The 21,920-nt window shown below is 42.6% G+C and overlaps 1 protein-coding gene across 1 annotated transcript in view; it reads right to left on the reverse strand.

The window, feature by feature from the left end:
* The window catches only part of LOC142806528 (calcitonin gene-related peptide type 1 receptor-like), a 205,627-nt gene extending 191,840 nt beyond the window's left edge, over positions 1-13,787 (reverse strand). Inside the window, exon 1 of the mRNA XM_075891273.1 lies at positions 13,416-13,787. The gene's annotated coding sequence lies outside the window, so the exon portion shown is untranslated. The remainder of the gene's footprint in view (positions 1-13,415) is intronic.
* Between the last annotated feature and the right edge of the window lie 8,133 nt (positions 13,788-21,920).

The raw sequence follows: 21,920 nt of genomic DNA on the forward strand, positions 1-21,920 counted from the left end.
TACTACCACAATGCGTCACCATTGCGTAGCATTAAAAACAGGCGTCTTTTTTTGCTAGGTAAAAGTGATGTTGTTAGCATGCTTTTGAGGTGAAACTTAATTAGATGTAACCGTGTGTGTTTTGTTTGGTTTGGTTTCAACGAGCACCGTAATGTACAAAATGCAAGAATGCGTCATTTAGTTTTCACGGAAACTCCATCTCCTCGGGCGGGTAACCATAGTCTCCTAGAAAGCTCAATAGCCTAATGTCATGGGCATCAAGCTATATATACCACTATGTTCACTAAGTAACAATTGAAGTTAGGCAAGGAGGGGTTTTAAACGGGGCGCACTTCGTTTCATTGCATTTATTTAACCATTCTAAGAAGGCTCTTCTTCACCTAAATTAGTATGCGTTGGATCGGTGCATGTTGTTTCTTTTTTTTTTTTTGCTGATCGTGTCTTCTCCTTCAAGCGCTCCAGTTACGCACATCAATCTTCCTGTGACTAGAAGCGTTTAAACCACACGCATGTTCGGTCATTATCAATAACTGTCTTTCTGCTCTTTTCATTCAATCGTTTAGCAGGTGAAGAGTGTTTCGTGTGAGTACTTTGCATATACGTCGGCTAGATAGCGTTGGCATAGCCCGTTTAACGTCGTAATATGCCCCTGTGCACATTGTGGCTTAAATTGACACCGTGCCTCGTTACAGTTAAACAAAGACATAATAGAACGTTTTTCGATCGGCGCTTAACTGGGGAACCTAACAGTTAAGGCCACCACCGCCTTCGGAACATTGTGGACCGTAAAGTGAGATGCGTGCTTAAAAAGCGTGATTGATATCTGTTTTTTTAATAACTAGATAATGAAACGTATGAAAAGTAGCAGCCCTGGTATGCGTATACTGTGCGGTTATATATATATATATATATATATATATATATATATATATATATATATATATATATATATATATATATATATATATATATATATATATATATATATATATATATGAATAACTCAGCACACTTACGAAAATTTCATAGTTGTTTAGTCTACGTTTCGGCCGTGTCACGGCCGAAACGTAGAGTACACAACTATAAATTTTCGTAAGTGTGCTCCTTTACTCCTAATTATATTTGCACCGGACCCACAGAATTTCATATTCGAATTATATATATATATATATATATATATATATATATATATATATATATATATATATATATTATAAGGCGATTGGAATACAGAGTATAGCATCATTTACCGTACCAACTACAATGATTGCCTGCACTACGCTTGAAATTCTGTACTGCAGCCGCACGTTTTTAAGCTGACAATTACAACCTAAAAGTGGAGTGAAAGCGTCGCAGGTCCGCTTACTGCATGTTAAAATTTTACGAATTAAACCACGCATTATGCGTCAGCCTCCTGCATCGCGTCTTATTAGCGATCATATACCACCTTTCACCACACCCTAAACACATGCCACTGTCACCCACCTACTTACCTACCCGCCCCCATACACACATGCGTGCGCACATGCAAACACATACAAACATACCCACACATACGATAGACATAAGGAGAGGGGCGATATTGAATTGTATTTCATGAAAAAGTGAAATTTCAGTGGGTTACAATAGGCCGCTGTTTAAATACAGGTTGAAATGAGAAACGCTATAGATAGCGCTTCGAGATAGGTAATAGTTCGCTAGAAGTTGTAAAAGAGTGTGTCTACTTAGGACAGGTAATAGCCGCGGAGCCGAACCACGAGATTGAAGTAACTAGAAGAATAAGAATGGGGTGAAGCAAATTTGGCAAGCACTCTCAAATTATGACAGGTAGATTGCCACTATCCCTCAAGAGGAAGGTATATAACAGCTGTATCTTGCCGGTACTTAGCTACGGAGCAGAAACCTGGAGACTTACAAAGAGGGTTCAGCTTAAATTGAGGACGACGCAGCGAGCAATGGAAAAGAAAATGGTAGATGTAACCTTAAGAGACAAGAAGAGAGCAGAATGGATTCAGGAACAAACCGGGGTTAAGGATATCATAGGTGATACAAAGAAGAGGAAATGGACATGGACCGGGCATGTAGCACGTAGACAGGACTACCGGTGGTCATTAAGGGTAACTAACTGGATTCCTAGAGAAGAGAAGCGGGTTAGGGGGAGACAGAAGGTTAGGTGGGTAGATGAGATTAAAAAGTTTGCGGGTATAAAATGGCAGCAGCAAGCACATGACCGTGTTGACTGGCGGAACATGGGAGAGGCCTTTGTCCTGCAGTGGACGTAGTCTGGTTGATTATTATTATTATTATTATTATTATTATTATTATTATTATTATTATTATTATTATTATTATCATTATTATTATTATTATTATTATTATTATTATTATTATGATAGATGGAATGTTTTCATTATTTGAAGGCGAAAGCCTTAGATTCTTCACCAATCACGCAAATTGACGCTATCTAGCAGTCACTATTGCGGGGATTAGGCAACAAATAACACCGAGGTTTTGGCACTCACTATCCATTACCGCTTAATTTTGTTCTTGAAAGAACAAACTTTATACCTGTGTATACTGCAAGAACCCTATATCGCTGACCTTTAAACCTACGTCCTAGTAAGTTAGAGCTCACTATATACGCGTTGTGACATGCTATAAAGCAAAAGTGCTGGAGGGCGTTCACATGGACGCCGAAAGCAAAAGAAGCCGCTGACCTCATTGTTGCGTTAGTTTTTTGGTTTGTTTCGACATATCTTAGCGAAGCCACCACCACGCAGACGTTTCTCAATGTCGACGAGAACCCAGGTTATGTAGTGTAGACCTGCACCTATATCTATCTGCGGAGACGACGGCTTGTGATTTGTGGCCATCAATACGAGGGCGACCACGGTGGCCTCTGTCGATGTAGCAAGAGAACACGTACAGCCATTTATCAATGTTATTCCACAGGGTCAACATAAAAAGGAAGCCCGAGCAGAGCTCGGGAAGTTCCTCCTGAAGAGAGGACGACGTCAGAAAGTATCGAATCTAGGCTGCGGATAATGTTTATCGGGATACTTGGCACCGCGGAGAGAACAATGTTCGATGCTGTCAATCGCATCGCCATGCACGGAGAAAGCGAACGTAAGAAGCGAAAAGCATACGTGAGAATTCTACCCCGAATCGCGCGTCATAAAAGCTTGCATCACTGCGACTTTCCGAGAGCTGCAGCCGGATAGCTAGGTTGTGTCACTATCACTTTATTCTGCGGTCTTCGCTGGCTCGCACCGTGTAATGCCTTGCAAATCTCGATGGGCCAATCGCACCGCTGAGTAGATCTGGAGAAAGCGTTGTGAAATCTTTGTTTTCCAGCTTTGAACTATGCAAGGCCGAAGGCGACCAGTGCTCAGCACATGTGGCTGAAGAGAAGTAGGCATGCAAATGTTGAATGCCTTTCAGGGCATGCTTCTGCACCTTCTCTTTTGTTCTAACTTGACTTCTGCGGAAAATGTTTGTTTATATTCGGCTAATTGTCACTTTTTCTTATCAAGTTCTTACCTAAATGGTCTGAAGTCGCCATGTTTGCCGAAGAACTGTGCGAAATGGCCAGTGGCCTTCTATTCACAATTGTGGTTTCTCTACTCCTGACATGGAACCATGCTACGGCTGTCGCAGAATTGGGTAGCGCTTTCAGGGTTATTTTTGAATTATAACAGAGAGTCTCAACAAGATGTGGATGGTTCCGCAACGTGCAGCGTGACACGTGAAAGAATGCATTGCATGTGTGGTGTCCGTGCAGCTTATTTTGGAAGCAAGTTAATTCTTTTGTTTTTGATTGCCCTCACGTTCCTTTTTCCGTGTTGTTTCTGTACTTCGATTAGGGTTGGGTGGAGTAAAATAAGACACCGGGCTAAACGCCCAGTTGCACTTTGGTGGCCTCAGTAGCAAATACAAAAGCTACATTTCTTTGCTTCTCTTATCCAGCGACAAGTACAAGCCCTTGTCTACCTTTTAATGTGCATGAGTTACTAATTTCTCACAGCGTTCACACGGGAGAAATTACGCAGCTGATGTCAGTGTATTCGCGACCCGTCAAAAATGGGTGAAGTTCTGCTCGTTCAAACTTTCGAATCCCTGCATGAAGCTACTCCTGCGTCAGTACAGCAACGTAAATATTTGTTTTGTTACATAAGACTACGAGCTACATAAAGCCAAAGGTTTAGTTCGTTTGGTGCCCGGTGGCACAGTGCATTTTTTAAAAAATTCTGGCGTGTGAGAGGGGCAAAACGCGACAGATGGCAACCAATTGCCTCAGACGGTCCCTATTAAATGAACCATTAATTTACAGTCATTGTATATTAAATTTCTGTTTTAAGAGAATTGGGACATAAATTAAAATATATATAGAGCCTTCGAGAAAAGAAACTACATTAAAAAGCACTGATAGCCGTTCAGGACATGATTCCCTTCAATCGCGCTTCATCTAGTTTTTGTGTGTGTGTGTGTGTGCGTGTTCTTGAGGATGTTCTCGAGAGACGCATCAAAAATGGCGGAATCTCCAGGTCAATTAGTTCGCAAACACGTCTTGGGATTGAGTTTTAACGACGTTAATTTAATTCAATAATTAAAAGAAACCCTTGCGCTAGAATATCTGAAAAAAGCACATTTTAAAATTTTTGCGTCACTAAGCCCGGCGAACGAAGCTAAAAGCCATGAAACGCCTGGACTGTTCTGCATAAAATAGGCAAAAATGGGTGAAGAAGATTCGTCAAAAGATATCTAGCTTTCAATTGTTTATTGTTCTATATAGGTGCAAGCGTTGAACAAAAGACAACATTAGCACAAAGCAATACTGCCGGTCTTGGATATGTAAGGAGTTTCGGAGCAACACAACACTGCCTTCTGTCTAGATTCAATGCGTGCAGTCCAAAAACTGGGCTTCTAAGACTGCGTAAATGCCCACTGAGGGAATTTCATACATTTATACTGCGAAAGCTGAGGCCGTGCATTTTTTCTGTCTCGTTTTGCCCCACGCAGCACTTCATTTTTCTCCGCAGGCTTGAGCAAAGTGAGACGTCTGGAGCAGTTTTTATTTACTTTTGAAATCAATTTTAAACGGTGGCAACATGACTATTTATGTAGGACTTACCTTGACCCAAAGGAAACTTTCTGCATTGACGTTTAATTGTAAGGAGTGCAATAAAACTAAGTATTCACTATTTTAAATTTTTTGTCGCATTCTACCCCATGCTAACCTACACGCTTTCTAAATACGCCTAATTTGGCACGGATATTCAGGGAAACACTTACTCTCTCGACACCTCCGCTTCGCTACCTTCTATATTGCTCAGCAAGACGGACCGAAATACGAACAGTGTAAAGAAGTCCCGGCTACTAATATTACCAAGGACAATAACAAAGCAACATTACAAGAAAAAAAATGGACATTCTGATGGCGGACAGTAGGAGAGCTAAAGCCCACCAAGCCACTAATCACGCAAATGATCAGAAAAAAAAAGCATGAAGCAAAATGTTCTATACGTGTCCTTTTGCCGCGCGAGCCGCTGTTTGGAAACCGAAGAGTTCCTCAAGTCGGCGTCGAGGAATTAGTGGTAGAGTCCGGGTTTTCGTAAGGCGACTCGTGGGGAACCAGCTGCTCTTGCCGGGGTACGAGTGCCGGCTGTGCATCCGGGAGGGGAAGAGAACCCCACTGCATCCTAATTCACCTCTCTTAGCGGAGCGCGTAAGCACGTCGCACCTCCTTCGGTTTCGTTTAGAGCCTCGTACACTTGAGAACCCGACCGAAAACGAGAACTGAGGAGGCCACTGAATGAAGAGAAGGTGAACGTCAAACGCATGTCTTTACTGCCGTGCATGCGAATAAACGATTATGACCGCAGTGTCTGCGCGAAGCGTGATGCTCGAGTCAAACGAGACTTGCACGTACTTGACCAAGGGGAATCGAGATTATCATAGTGTCGTCGACAGTCACGCGACTACTGTAAATGATAAAATAGTTAAGTGCAAAATATGCTGACGGGACTCTAAAATTAATTCATGGGCACTGTTTCGTTTCTATATTAAATATGCCCCATTTCTGCCTGCTCATTGAAATGAACTAGGACACCGTCAAGAAAGGATGGACGTAAGACCGAACAGAGTAGAGTATGGATAATTGTGAGGTAGCGAGTTTTATTGCTGTTGCTTGTAAATTGTGTAAAAGAATGCATAAATGCAGGAACCGGGCTGACTAAATAATGTTAGCATATTTAGAGAGGAAAATTGTTCTGCACCTTAAGAAGTTCTAGCAGAGGCCGCAGGACACCAGAAAAGGCTGTACTTGCTCCATGAGATTCGGCACATCACTGTATGTAGTGCTAAGTATCTTTCAAAACAGAAATGTCAGTGCTGGTGTTAGCAAACGATTTAAGCGCTTCGGCGTAGAAAAGTAAACAAACTGCCAAGCGTAGCGTAATCGCCTTAGTCACCCTTGCACTGGCGGACGCCTCGCTTGTGACGAAACACTAAGGCATTGTAACTGTAGATTTCTATAAGTGGCCGAGCTTTTCTTCCTCAGAAGAATGTTTGGCAGTCTCGCAGTCCTCTGAAAGCTATTCACGAGGAAATGTGGCATTAACTTTCAAAAGTTGTGTCTGGATAGTGGATAAACTATTCAAAACCGGATTACAAGATCCTCCAAAACCAAGGTCTTTTTACCCTGAAAGATTAAAAGTTAGATTTTTCTGAAATGTGCGTAGACCAACGGGGACTATTTTTGAGAAACTAGAATTTAATTACATTTGATAACAACTTAGATGATGGCTAGGATGTCACCTGAAGACATATGACGTTACATGCGTTTCTGTCCATGGTGCTAGTAATAGATTACCGCAATAACATCATCAGGGTGTTTCAATATATGCGTATACTACCACTGAAAAATTATAGAAAGTAGGTATGTATCTGCGTGCTGCCTGCGGCGTTCCCTTTATTGTGGCTGAAAGTATCTTAGGCGTGTACAAACAATAATATGGCAGTACTCAAATAAATTAATACACTTAACTTTTGAACCAGTGGAAAGAAGCGGTCGTGTGAAATGGGCGAATTCAAGTCCTTCCTGCGAATAATTCATATCCACTTTGCAATTTCTGAAAGGCAGTCACAAGTAATCACTGCAGCTTTTATATATTTATATGTGAAGTTTTAGGTCTGAAAACCACCGTGTGAAGTTTTAGGTCTGAAAACCACCATACAATAATGAGAGACGCCCAACTAGAGGGCTTTGAATATTTCTACCACCTGGGGTTCTTTAACGTACAAACAAATTTGAGAACATAGGCCTACAGCATTTTCGCCTTCATCAAAAATGCAGCTGCCAAAGCCGCGATTTGATCCCGCGACCTGCGGGTCAGCAGCCTTAGTCACAAGACTGCCGTGGCGAGGCGATCACTGCAGGGCGATGAAATCCGGCTGATTTAGTCTCCAAAATTCAAAAGAACGCACCAAACAGCGCATCTACCATTCACTTCCAAAACGCCAATGACGGCATTGTTCCCCTAGCCGTTATCAATCATCAATTTATACATGAGTCGTTTCATGACACCGCTTTCGGGCTGCATGATCAATTATCGATGCTTTCGCTCATGCTCTTCCGCCGACGCGAGAGAAACAGTGTCGTCATTATGGGCGCTATAGGTATATAAGCACAATTTAGGTATACTACAGGTATAATATAGGTATACAAAGGCTTATCTCTGTCCATCTTCATATGAGCACAAGGCATACGGGTAGCGTAGGAACAACCCGCAACGTTTAACGCACTTTCCGAAAAACCTATTAAATTTCATACATCAGTCCGTCTTAGGCAAAAAAAAAAACGGAACAAGAAAGTACGTTTTATTGAACGCGTTTAAGTAAAGGTTGGTGCACATTCTCCTTGGTGTAGCCCCGGCTGCTCCTTTTCCCTTACACAATACTTCACATCGTACTGTTGTCAGTAATCACACAACAGAAAAAATTAACTAATGAATGGGTATTAACAAGCGTAATCACAGTACCACAATATTTTTTTCATATCAATCGTGTTCACTCACCGTAAACGTTCACAAACACCAAACGGCACACAACGGTGACACATGGCCACTAGGGTGTCACTTTTCTTGCCTGTGAAGCGAAGAGTCATGCTCCGAGAATCTTCCCTCAGAAAATGTTTTTTGGTCTTCCCTGTTCATAATGTGGCACAACATCGTAAGTCTGCGGCATTTTCTCCTCAAAGGGGGATACACGCGAGCCGTTCACTACAGACAGACGTCATGATACAGATGGCAGGTGAACACACCTTCGAAAGACATCTCTGAGGGCGTGAGCATAGCTAACAATTCTTTAGTCGTGGAGGTTATCTGCTGTCACGCTTTGGAAATCTCGACTCTCCAGACTACTGAAAAAGGCACAGTTTAAACTTTTCCAAGTGGCTTCACTAAGTGGGTTTATTGCCTAACGAGTCGACCACGGTAGCAATATTACAATGCGTCACGTACGATACCGATGCTTGTCCTTTCTCTCATCTCACTTTGTGACGAGCATGCTTGAGGCTAAGCAGGGAGAGACGGAAATGGTAAATGAAGTTAGGTCACGTGCGCGTCATGGCGTTGATCACTGCCTTTTTCTTTTTCCCGCTTCGGAAGCGTTGGTTTGATCCCGGCAGCGGTGGCCGCATTTTGATGAAAGCGAAAGGGTGGAGACTCTTGTGCCATAATATGTGAGTGCACGTCAAAGAACGTCAGACGCTCAAATTTGAAATTGCTGCAGCTCGTAACACCCAGAATATTACTATTAAAACACAATGTCTGTAAGCGCGCCTGTGGGGGCTCATTGTGCTGTCTATTTTTATCGTAAAAACATTCGACACACAAGATGTAAAACCGAAAACGCGTACGCTGATTAGTGCCTCTCGTGTCCTCAGCGTGATCTCTGTTTACGCACTCTTCGCACCACTAGCAATAATGATTAAAAGAATGTACAAGGTGAAAACAAAAAGAACAGCTGCCCAACGGTGCAGAGTGAAGTGCATCAATTGCATGACGTAAAAAACGAAAAGAAAAACGGCGTTCATATTTAGTGGCATGCTGCAACACACCGTCACGCGGAATGCCAAAAGACCACGCGGTGCATTTGTGAGGCGGTCGATGGAAGGTATGAAACATTTGAGGTGAACTTCAGCTTGTATAAGTAGTAGTATAATTTTTACTCAACCGCATGTTTTGGGGCCACCAACCCGCATTTAAGGGTAGCGAAACCACTGATCGACAGAAGTACACATACATTCGCCTCTTGCGACGTCTTGAATAGGTACAGGGAATTGGAAAAGCTCGTTAAAATCATTGCACAACTTTGCACTGTCGGGTGTTAACGAGTTCTTACGGCAGAGCTGCGTGGGACTGATGCAATCTATTTGAGTGTAGATGCGAGGTAGCTACAGCGACAAATAGTCAAATGCTGAAGGACTATGCATTCAAACTAATTAGGTCATATTTAGAGTGAATTTTACGATTGGCTTAGCGAATACGACGACGTTCAGCAAACTAGTGGCACGGAAATCATTTCGAGACAAACAACAATCCACATGCTTTAGAAGTGTATGGGGGCAGGAGATTCGGCGATAATGTCGTCTCCTGAGTGCTTATTTGAATGGGACTAATATATGAGAACAACACTATGTACTTCGCAGAGCGCACTTTCAAGCTTATGCATTATTACAAGTTTATATACCTTCATTCCGAATAGTTAGCGATTCGTTCGCTGCACATACACGTGCTGGTTATACATTAACTTAAGGCTGCACGCTTATTCACTGCGTATGATTTCTTAATAAATATTGGCAGTTTGAGCAACGCGCCGAAGCATGCTAATTGGCGCATCAGCTGATTGACAGTATAAACAGCTACTCAGAAATGTTGAAAGCTGGCATCTGTAATTCAATGCTGCGGCGTCAAAAAACACCGACATTGGAAGTGTTGACTCTACGAATGCAAAGAATGAAAATCAGAATCGCACAAGAAACCAAACCTTAGTATAGTGTTTGGCTATCAAGTACTCCACCAGAAAGCCACGTCAGGTCTTGACACTACATTCCTAAAGACACTGTGCAGACGTCGTGTCGGTGCAACGTCAATTATATTTGCAGTGCTGGATATCTAGTTTTTCTTGCACAGCAATAAGCATTACATAAGTACTCCCAAGGTATACAAGCATCATTACGTGTGTGTGGTTTCGGTGTTGTTCCTGCTTCTATAGCAGTGTAACGAATAATAATTTTTACCCCTATGATACATAAAACAATATGCACGCGTTGCCCGAGCCCGCTAGAATACGGTAACGGAAGCTTCGCGTGATACTCGAGTCATCGCACCGTAATGTGCACTTCGTTTCAACAATGCATACGTCTGTGTTCTGACGTCAGTGCTGACGTTACGTCAGACCATAAGTTACCCTATTAGCGCCATTAGGGGAACGTGCTAAGCCCACAATGAGCACACTTACGAAAACGCGTCGATCCAGCTGGTTATCCTTGGCTCAAAAGTGAAAACATGCAGCATGAACTCGCTGAATGTTTTGCGTAAAACCGATTTCTAAGAGACGTGGTATCTGCCAAACTTTAACGCGATAGCGCGAAAGAGCTCGTTCTGCAGAAATTATGGCGTCAGTGTCGGTGTCGGCGTCATTGGTTGTGAGCAAGAAATTTTTATTTTTGCGTGACCAAAAAATCAAGCATCTTTTCATGACAAAAAAACGAAAATGTAAACTAAAAATAATAAAAGAATACTCTGGGTATGAGTGGAGATCGAAACTGAGTTGCTTGCGTGGCACGTGGATGTTCTAACACACTGCCTCGCTCCTGCTTGTGAATACGTTGAAAATAACTCTCTCTGCTCTGAAATGCAGTGAAAGTAACTGCTTTACAAACACACACGTCCTATATGCACGCTTCGCAATACAGCATAAAACATTGCCGTAATAATGCATGGTACAAGCGTACATTGTCATCGCGCGTCAGAACATGGGATTGTCATAATGACTTCATAGTTCAAAGCCAGTCACCCACTACAAAAGGCACACACGTTACTGCACCCTTAAGGCCACGTAGTGGGTGCATAGCATAAACAGTACTGTATGAAACTGTATGAAATCTTTTTAAACATGCATAGCATGTTTAAAAAGATTTCATACAGTGTGTGTTTGAAGCGCGCACTAGGAAGAGTATATTGCTATCGCGTTCGACTACCTAGTTTGAAGCTGAATGGTCCCGCAGTTTTTTTATTTGTTCTATATGACTTTGGTTTTTGGACCGGTAGTTGCCAGAAAGTTAACAAATGAGTTCATAAATTTCGTTAGCAACGAGGAAGCGCTGCCAATTCCGTTGGGTCTCTGTAAGGCGTATTGGTTGCAGTTTTCTAATCTCCGAAACAGATACTATTCGTTCTTTATAAACACGTCAACGTTGTAATGTCCAGTCTACGTGTTCAGTGATATTGTGGTAAGAAATATTAGAGAACCAAAGGGGTGGTTCGTTGTAGGAATACTCTGGTGTCGTCTCATGCAGTTGAAGTCAAATAAAATTTGATTTGTTTGTTTATTCTTGGTAAGTATACTTTTAACATAAACCTACCTACCAAGAAAAGCACTAAAACACATTTTCCGCTGGGTGTCTTTTGGCCAAGATAAACTCTGTTTACATTTCTGTATAGTTACTTGAGCTGTGAACTATGGGAAATATGTGCAGAAAGTGTGGTGGAGCATAACTCGCGATTGTGCGATGCACTGGCCCGTGGACAATATTGGCGAAACTAGTGTCTGTGTGGAGTGGATTAACAACTTGTATTACTTTGTTGTTGAGTAACTCCTCATCAAACGGCTCATATTTTTATGAACAGAGTGACAGAGTGCACAAGCCGTAGCATGTTTACAGCTAGTTCTTCTTATGCAGCTACAAGAAAGGTCAAAGTTTCCCAGGCTTTTATTGTACGTATCGTACGGCAGTGCGGTTTGCGAAGTTTTGACTACTGTTGTACGTTTGCATGTAGCACATGAATATAGAACGGTATGGCGAATTGTTGAAAGTTGAAACCACTCCAAGCACTGCGCTTATCGTCCAGCGGCAAGAGCCAGATTTTTTCTCATGGGCATTTGAGCGGTCCAATACGTCCGGCGATGCTCGTTGACGTGCGGGAAACATCGTAGTTGCATTGAAAAAAAAAACAGCGAAATATCGCGATCTACTTGCGCATGGCATTTACACAGGCGCTTTCATGATGAATGTCTACCATCTTCGCCATGACAACAAAGTTCTTAACGCTGGGTTAGATGCCGTTGGGAATGATGCCGGTGTAGTGTAATGTCCTTTTCTAATAAGCACAATAAATGTTCCCGAATTTCACACTGCCCATTACTGACTTAAGCATTGCTCACGCTATTTAAATAGCTGTTTTTCATAAAATTGCGCGCCTGTATTGAGGCTCTGCTCACGTGAGTCAAAGTATAAGGGGGTAGTAAGATTTCATAACAACATTCAACGTCAAGCCTGTAGGTATGTGCAAGAGTCAGATAGTCATTTGCTATGGCCTAAAGCGGAGCTTGTATGAATCTGCTTCATGTCTCACGGTGCTTACTTCTGCTATGGCAGTTGCAAATGTAACACTCTACGAAAACTACGTGCGTCACTTTTATATGTGTAAAAATAAAACTTAAGACTGGGACAGTGACATAGTTTACTCAGAAATTTTCACAAATATAAAAAAAATGATACATAATACGGCTAACATTCAATTATTGTTTAGGATACATCAATAAATTAAGCTACAACTTCTCACTTAGTACACCATCAAGCTGACACCACGTTAATTGGATGCACCCTTACGATGTAATGCGAGGAAGAGTGGCACCGAACTGTCTGAACCTCTCAAAGATCCAATCGCTCAACGCTTATTTCATGAACCCGCGTTCTAAACAAACAGAAATTTATGCTGTTGACTGAATATTTTTTTGTAATTTATATTGAGTGTTTTTCTAACGGGAAAACAAAGACCTATATTATATATGTTTTGCTGCGCTATCATACATGCTGCGATATAAGTGCTGTGGTATACCAAGTGGACAGTGCACTAAAGCCTGCAGCTTCCGCGAAAGAAGAGCGCCCACTATGAATAATTGAATGTGCACTAAATTATGGAGGCAGTGCAGCTTCGCCCGTGACAGGTGCGTTTCATCTGTCTATGAGAAATCATTTTCGAAGACCACGCGCTACAAACTGTTCTTGTTTTCGCAGTAACCAGTAGATGAAGCAGTGGTGGTAATTTGGTTTTGCTTTACGACACCAGCGAACTAAAATCTAAGACTGCAGAAAGTATACTTTCGTTTACAAATCAATGATCACTCACCGATGTGTGCGGTGCAACGACGCTTATCTTACGATGACAGAATGATCAATTGCTTTCACTGGTAGCAGTTGCAGTCACTCAGTCTTTCGGCGACCACCTGTAGGAGCGGGACTTTTTCGTAGAAAACACGGCAAGCGTCAATCGATGTCCAACCTGGAACGTGTCGAGCACTAGTACCTCTCCTCTACACCAATGCATAAGCTACAGTTCTGAAAGAAAAACTAGAAAAACAGCAACACTCTATGAAGAGTACACGGGGTTTCTTCGTTCCATCGACGGGTAAGGACCCAGAAAGGAACTGGCAAAAAGTTCCGTTGCACACAGTGTAGAGCGGTGGAGAGGAGATCCCGCAAGCGGCGTCCGATGCGTCCGGAGCGCGGAGATCAACTGATCGGCGGCTCCCTCGGTTCGTCAGCAGCAACCGCGCCCCTCCCTGAGGGTTCGAAACGCGGAGGAAGCGGCCCGCGCGGTCGGGGCGCCGGCCGCGAGCGGCGGGTCTCCTCCACGTGGTCCCGCAGCAAAGAGCGATGTGCTTCCCGGAGTGGCAGCTTCTCTGTTTCCGATGCGCTGCCGAGACGATTACTAAATGTGACAGTGACGTGCCACGATCACATCTGCTTTCATGTCAATCTATCATAGCAATAGGAAAATTTTTATGATTTACGTTCACGAGGGAGGAAGAGAAAGACAAAGGGAAAAGCCCAAACTAAATATCTACCCGCACAGGTCTGGTCAGGCTCTTTGTCCAATGTGCGCTTTCTGTGGCGAGCCAGAAACTATCGATCATTACTTTTTGACAAGAAGACGATTTACTACAGCTTGTATATCCAAGTTTGAAAGTTCTTTACGTGCTATTGAAATGAATTTATTTACGCCCGTGATTCTGTCCTTTGGGTCCTCTATTTCTGGGTTTACCAGTGCGAAAGCTATTGAGGCAGTGCGGAATTATCTGAATGAAATGAGAAGACTGACAAACTAATATTATTTTTCTGTATCGACATACGCATAACTTCTCTTTTTTTTTAAAGTTAGGTTTTGATATAGGTTATTATCCCTTACTAATACAAAAACTTTACAGTAGGTACAGACCAGTGATCATCAAGATATCCTTCTAAAATTTGTAACGTTTTCAATTTGTAAGTTCCTTTACTCTAAAATTGAATAATACTTTACAAGACCACTCATTATTGGGTGATCCCCCACAGTGGGTATGAGTCGCAAGTGAAGGGCACCAGGAACAAGAACAACAACTGCAATATAATTATTCAGTTGGCTGCCGTTTCCTTAGGAGAAGAACGACAAAGCGTGGGGATTGTGCATTGATAACGTATAAATGCTAAGCATTTTAGTGAAGGTACTTTGAGCGTTACTATCTATCTATCTATCTATCTATCTATCTATCTATCTATCTATCTATCTATCTATCTATCTATCTATCTATCTATCTATCTATCTATCTATCTATCTGGCCCCGTACATTTGGATGCTGTCGTTATCGCCTCTTTACCTTGGTGTAGAACAAAGTTGGTGTCGGAGGCTTAGAGAGCTTGAGGAATATTACTCTCTGGCCGCGACATGAAAAAACGCCAGTCCTGTGCGGAGTGCTCAGCACAGTCACAGCGAAAGCTAGAAGAGTGGCCTTACTGAGCCCTTTCTAAAAATTTTTTGGGTAACTGGTACAATCACTCTGCTGGGTACCCACGCGCATGAATAACCATAATTTTATTGCGATAGCAATTATACGAACAATCTCGGCTGAATTTTTCCGCTGGCGTCACCACCATTCACCGTATGTATATACATATTTATATATAAGAAAACGCAAGAGAGAAAAATAAACCAAAAAAGACTCAGGCACGCAGTATCGAACATTAGACTTTTCGTTCATGAGCACGCGGCGTTAGCCACTCAGCCACAAGAAGCCCTTCATTGAAAAACGGCAAGGTATTTACGTCTACCACTTAGCACTGGCGGCGTTCATCTCGGGGGCAGTGGCGTGTTTTTAGCATTACCAGCAAGAAGGTGCGATAAGCGCGCTCGGCGTAAAGGACAGCGCCAAGCTTGTCATCATGCGCCAGTGCGCTCACATCTCCCAGGCGTGTTTTGCTCCGCCAAAGGAAGGGGCCTTATCCACGCACTTATGCAGTGGTTCTTTCACCGGAACGATTGCATTTACTTTACGTGCGCACAGAGATCACTGCGCTCGCAGATAGGCCCCGTTTGCGAAAAGAGTGCGCTTTTCAAACACAATGAAGGGACAACTGGGACACTATGTTTAAATCGCACCCATATCTGTACTTTTGATAACGTTTCATGCGTAGTTTTTGTTTAAACAGTGCGTTAAGTGTTGAGCTGTAAAAGTTCTTTGTTAGTTCTCGTCCTGCATGTGTTGTTTTCGTGCGCCATTTGTGCGTGAGCAGCATGCTGCACGTTACAATCTTTTCAAATTGTTGCTATCGCATTCATTGCTTCGCCCTTGTGACGAAGTGACTTTTTTGTGCAGTAGGCTAGAATTCACCATGCTGTCCTTTGTAATTCTTTGGAAATGTGTGGTATATGCTACACACTTGTGAGGAATACTGTGCAATTGTTTATGCAGTGGTTGACTACGATGAAGAATTATGCCCGAAGTGGGTTTGCGTCACAGTAATTTGGTCACCAAGAACAAGTTTTCTAATGGGTTGGAGCATTGGACGACGCACTCGTTACGCAATTTGCATTATGTGACGCTCGGCGGTGGCTGTGATGTTCTAAAACGCTTTATTACTCATAATAACGCGATTCCTTTCTGACATCAAGTCTGCCTAAGGCCGGTTTAGAGACGAGTTCCAAGCAATGTCATGGCTCAGGTGCAGAATATCATGCTGGCACGCAGGGGACCTGGGTTGTAATCCCATTGTGTCATTGGTGTTATTTATTTACTGAGCTTTTCTTTCGTTCGATACTGGTTACGGACACCGGCGGCGGCGGACAACTTCGGCGCCGTGCGTCACCTGTGTTTCAATCTCATATCAGCTTTCGCTGTAGTAATGCGAAAATCCTATCGTGTACATAGTCGAGTCATTTCTTCCAGTATGTGTGTCACATAACCGCATACCACCGGCGGCGATGTGCAACTGTGCGCCCAAGTGACCGACAGTTTTATCTGTATATCGGAAAGACCAGAGGCCTACTTACGTAAGTGGATTCCAATGCGTCGTACAACGCAAGCGGCCTCATATCAGATGCGCCGGCGTGGCGATGTATAGGAACACAGAAGTATGCAACGTTAGGCTAACATTACTGGCATGGCATTGTACCAACGTCCAAACGCCGAAGACGCAGATGCAAGCAGTATAAAAACATGGTCTCTGTGGAACACATAAGTTCCTGATCGCTGGATCGCAAATTATCTCTTGAAAATCTCATTATCTACGTTTTTTGGTAACTACGCCACAATGGGAGTCGCACCTAGCAATAGTAATTCTGCCGAGAAAATCGTGCCGCTTGTCAGTGTCAGCGACTTTTACGTGGATGTCTCGAAACCCAGCAACACCTGTTATACACAAAACATGAAAGACGTTCTTGATGTGTGCAGGGCCTCTCAATATCTCGTGCCCACAACAAGGAACGGAGTTGTCATTGATTCCTTCTTCATAGGAGAAATCAACAATTTTCAACACCTTAACTCTGCGGACTACTTCAGTCTGCACAGGCCTCTCATCGCCGCTATTATTATTAGTTATTTAATTTGCAAACGCAGATGCACAAGGACACAAAGGAATGAGGGAGAGAGCAAGCTGGCAACTGTCATCCTGAGGGGCACTACGCTTGTTTAATGTTTCGGGAAGAGGAGAAGAATATAAGAGGAGAAAGCGGGAGTATGAGATGGATGCAAAGAAAAAATGGGGAAGACTCAGACAAGCTTAAGTAAATATGAAAAAAAACGTCTATAAACAAGTGGCTAGGTTCATTTAGTCCAAAAGTTGGCAGATCTCTACGGACGTGGTTGCGTCAAGAGACACGCCCTCTTTGAAAAGGTTGTGTTTATGGTCGCGCACTTACATCTACGGTCGCACACCGTAGATGTAATCTACGGTCGCACACCGTTGATATATTCCTGGAATTAATATTCCGTAATCAGCAAAGTCCGCTGTCTAGCAAATGTGGGACATTGCACTATAAGATAACGGACGAATATGGTAACAATTTCAGTACTGCCTTCTATGGCTCGGGCTCTAGCTCTGACTTTTCCCATGGTTGTTGCCCTGGATAACGAAGTGTCCACAATCAATCGGACGTACAAGAAAGCTTATTCATTATTTGTGTATGCTTCACCACCATCACAGGCTACAATTCAACAATATTTCAGCCCATCCCTGCTGGTGCTAGTAATAGCAGTGCGCGCGTCAGTTGTGGCGTCATTACGGAACTATGTACAATCAGTTCTCATATTCGCATGTTTTCTAGATACATGAATGGGCATAACCCTTCTACATATTTTTATTTAGTACCCCACACACTCACCTTGTAACGGTAAGCCCATTTTAAAAGTGCCACATAACAAACTTTCTCATGCGTGCTTGGCATGACAATGATTTCCACGGTACGTGAAATCCGTCAAATTCTTTTTGGTGTGAAAGTCGGACATCAACGTAGTCATGGTCTTGTTACACTTTTAATGTTCTTTCACCTATATCCGAGACCTGTGTGCTATTTTTTTCTTTTTACTTCTGAAATACTGCAGCATAGAAGAGACTGTTTTACTAGATAGTGTTCAATACCAAGAAAGGCTTTTCTTCTTGCTGACTTGAAGCTTTGTGGAGGGCTGTTCTTTTTATGTTTAGGAAGAGGGCTAGTAAAGCGCAGATGGTATGAAGTTTGTTCACCAACAAATGTAATGCATTCGTCCCATCACCTCCACTAAACTAGAATGAGCAGGAATTTTCGAAGCAACTCCAAGTCTTAAGCTACAAGGTAACGTTCCTTTAAAATGTGAAAAACAACACTACCACGCATGTTCTATTCTAGGAAGTTGCCTTGCCAACTGTCTCAAAATAGTACACCGGTGTTCACCTCAAGGAATAATATGCGCTATAGTCATATGTCATCATGTGGTACTATCAGATGTAACTACAGGCTCGCCTCCTTCTTAATGCAAAGTTATCTCGAAGAACGCAATATTTATAAAACTGTGGTGATGATGCTTATGGTCATGATTATCGCCATAGATTTTGCACTCTCAGATGATAGAATTCTGTCATCCTTGAAACAACTAGTATTCATTTTAAAGCTGTCGGTATCGTTTCCATGCGCAAAAAAAAGTGTTTACGTAGGTGGCACTCAGTATGCGACATAACAGTAGATAATCTCTCAATTCTCCTATAGTATTTTGCATGGGTGCGCGTTTGCTATACACACTTTATATTTCTTAAAAAAGCAGAGCTCCAAGCAATATAGGGGCAATATAATTGGAATCGGGTTCTGCAACTCAGAGTTTTCGTGCGGCTGAAGTAAGTGTAATGTTTCGAAGATGTGACGTCGCTGTACCATCTCCTTCCCACGCAAAGGAGATGCCAAGAAGATGAAGACGACACCGAGATGGTGCAACTGGTAGCCGCTGTCATATATTTTTCGCTCGTATTTTTCATTGCAAAAGCTCCAGGTCGAGCTTTCTTCAATTGGAGCACGCCTGTGACACGCGGTCGAGCGTAAGCAATTCTGCGGCACCCTCATCGTATTTCTCCCGTGCGCACACGTGCTCACAAATACGACCGTATTTTCCACTCCGAAAAATCTAAATGAACTCAAGATTCGGTGGAGGGACAGCTGATAATCTTACATAGGTGACAGGCCTGCTGACGTACACGTATAGAATGAAATTAAAAAAAATAACGTTGGGCAGATTCCACTTACTATGGGAATCCATGTTATGCGGAGCATGCGGAGGGAGGTCGACTGAAGCGTAATTTTATATAGTGAAACGTTACGGAATGACGCTAAAGATGTGTACTGATGTTTTACGCACGGTCATGTAATAAACAGTTGGATATCTTTTATATAACCAGTTGTTTACAGCTTCGTAACGATGCCAACAGCAGCACGGATATTCCAACACCAAAAAATATAAGCTCGCATGTAACGCTTGTGCTTGCTGGTAGTCCTGGCTAGTGCTATACAGACCAACTTCAGTGGATGGCACTAACACGACTCGACGCTTGTGTCACGAGAGTATGTAGTTATGTGTTGTTTATAAAATATAACTGCCACCACTGCAGCCATAATTGCCCTGTGACCAGCATTACGCCTGCACAGGATCGTTTTCCAAGGGCGTTTCGCCACCTGCCGTACACATTTGTGCTAGACTACTTTATTGCCACGCACAATGCTTTGATTCGATTCCTGCTGGGACTCTGATATTTATTCTTTTAATTCCCCTTTTCAACGCTGTCACTTTTTGTTTTTCTTGTCGCTTTAGCCTTTATTTACCATTGTTTGTTTTCTCCATTCCTGGGTAGATATAAACTATCGATAACCTGATGCGCAGGACCACATGCCGCGGTCCGTAGTATACGGGTATATGCCACACGTCTTAGAAAAAAAGGGGTCTGGTGACATACGCGACAGGATTCTCACGTTATTCACGTGATGAGCAGACATTCATTTTCGTTAAGCTCTCTTAAGCTGCAATACCACTTTTGGTTTACACCAAGGTAAGGAAGTGATCACGAGAGCACCCAGACGCAAGCGGCTATATAGATAGATAGATAGATAGATAGATAGATAGATAGATAGATAGATAGATAGATAGATAGATAGATAAATAGATAGATAGATAGATAGATAGATAGATAGATAGATAGATAGATAGATAGATAGATAGATAGATAGATAGATAGATACGCTCAAAATGCTTGCAGTTCTCTATGAGATGCTTCTCATTTATTGAATACAGCTCGCAAACGTGGATGAACCTTACGCAACTAATTGATGCAATCTGGAGAATATGAGTGATATACTAAGTCGTTAAAAAACACTACATATAAGGAAGTTGTTGCGAGATAATAAAAAGTTAGCAACAGGACACTATCAGGAGTAAAAATAATTCCCTATCAGAGTTAATTTCGCGTAATCAAAAGCATCGTTCACGGAAAAGTCACAGTCCTATTTGCGTTCGTACTACAATTTTTAGATCACGCAAAAGATTTCTGCGTGTAAATCTCATAGGTATATAAGTTGGTCGCTTCCAGATGTTGCTTAACGCCCCTTGACGTCATGCTGTTGTGTGCGCCTGTTTGTGTGAGTATGCGCGCGTGCATGTGTGAGCTCGTCTGTATTTGTGGGAGCATTAATGTGTGTGAGTGTGCACGTACGTTGGCATGTTTTTGCGCGCTTCTGTTTGTGTGTGTGCAATTTTAGGGGCGAAACTCTTTATGGTCTAGAGCAATCCCGCATCCCTCCGGTGTACCCAATAGCGTCTTCCTTATCATACGATAGATGGCGCTGTTCCATAGAGATGCAAGCTATAGAACATATAAGGGCAAGGGTGACAGAAAAGTTTCAACAAAGAAGTGCCCTATGCACCACAATAGACAAGGATGAATCAAGTAGCGCAAGGGCTCTATTTTCACAACGAGAGTGGGAAAGGGCAGAGAAGAGGGTTCCAAGTAGTACATCAACAGGCCCAGATGGCATTCCAATTATGCTGATAAAGACATTGGGTCCGAAGTCTAAGCAGACTTTGAGAGAGGCAGTGAGCAAAATAGTAATCAATGGTGAAGTCCCCGATGGATGGAAACTTAGCAAGATGAGCATGATCTATAAAGGAAAGGGGGACAAAGCTGACATAAGCAACTACCATCCTATAATAGTGACGTCAGTGGTCTAGAGGCTGGCGATGCAGATTATAAAGGAAAAACTGCTGGCATGGATAGAGGATGAGGGGTGGTGGGAGAACTGCAGAATAAGTTTCGGAAACACAGGAGGCTGGAAGACAATCTGTTCTCACTGACGCAATGCATCGAAATAGCAGAAAAGGTACACAGGCCCATGCGGCTAGCATTTTTGGATATCAAGGGAGCGTACGATAGCGTGTTCAAGAGACTTGTGGGGAATACTGGACACACTAGGTGTGGAAGATGGAGTCACTAATCTTTTAAAGGATATCTATAAGGACAATAAGGTAATTACGAAGTGGGAAAAACCGGTATCTAAGCCCGCAGAGGTAAAACGGGGCTTAGGCAGGGGTGTCCTCTGTCACCCTTGTTATTCATGATGTACCTACAAGGATTAGAGGACAAATTAGAAGGAAGTGGACTTGGCTTCAATCTCTCTTTTGTCAAACAAAGAAAACTCTTTGAACAGGCACTACCAGCATTGACGTACGCAGATGATATAGAGCTAATGGCCGACAACAAGGAACATTTGCAGAGAATAATAGACATCTGCGGTAATTAGGGAGATAGGTTAGATTTCAGATTCAGTAAGGAAAAATCAGCAGCCATAATTTTTAATGATAATGAAGGT

The sequence above is a fragment of the Rhipicephalus microplus genome, chromosome 1, assembly GCF_043290135.1.
Source record: "Rhipicephalus microplus isolate Deutch F79 chromosome 1, USDA_Rmic, whole genome shotgun sequence".
NCBI classification, from domain to species: Eukaryota; Metazoa; Arthropoda; class Arachnida; order Ixodida; family Ixodidae; genus Rhipicephalus; species Rhipicephalus microplus.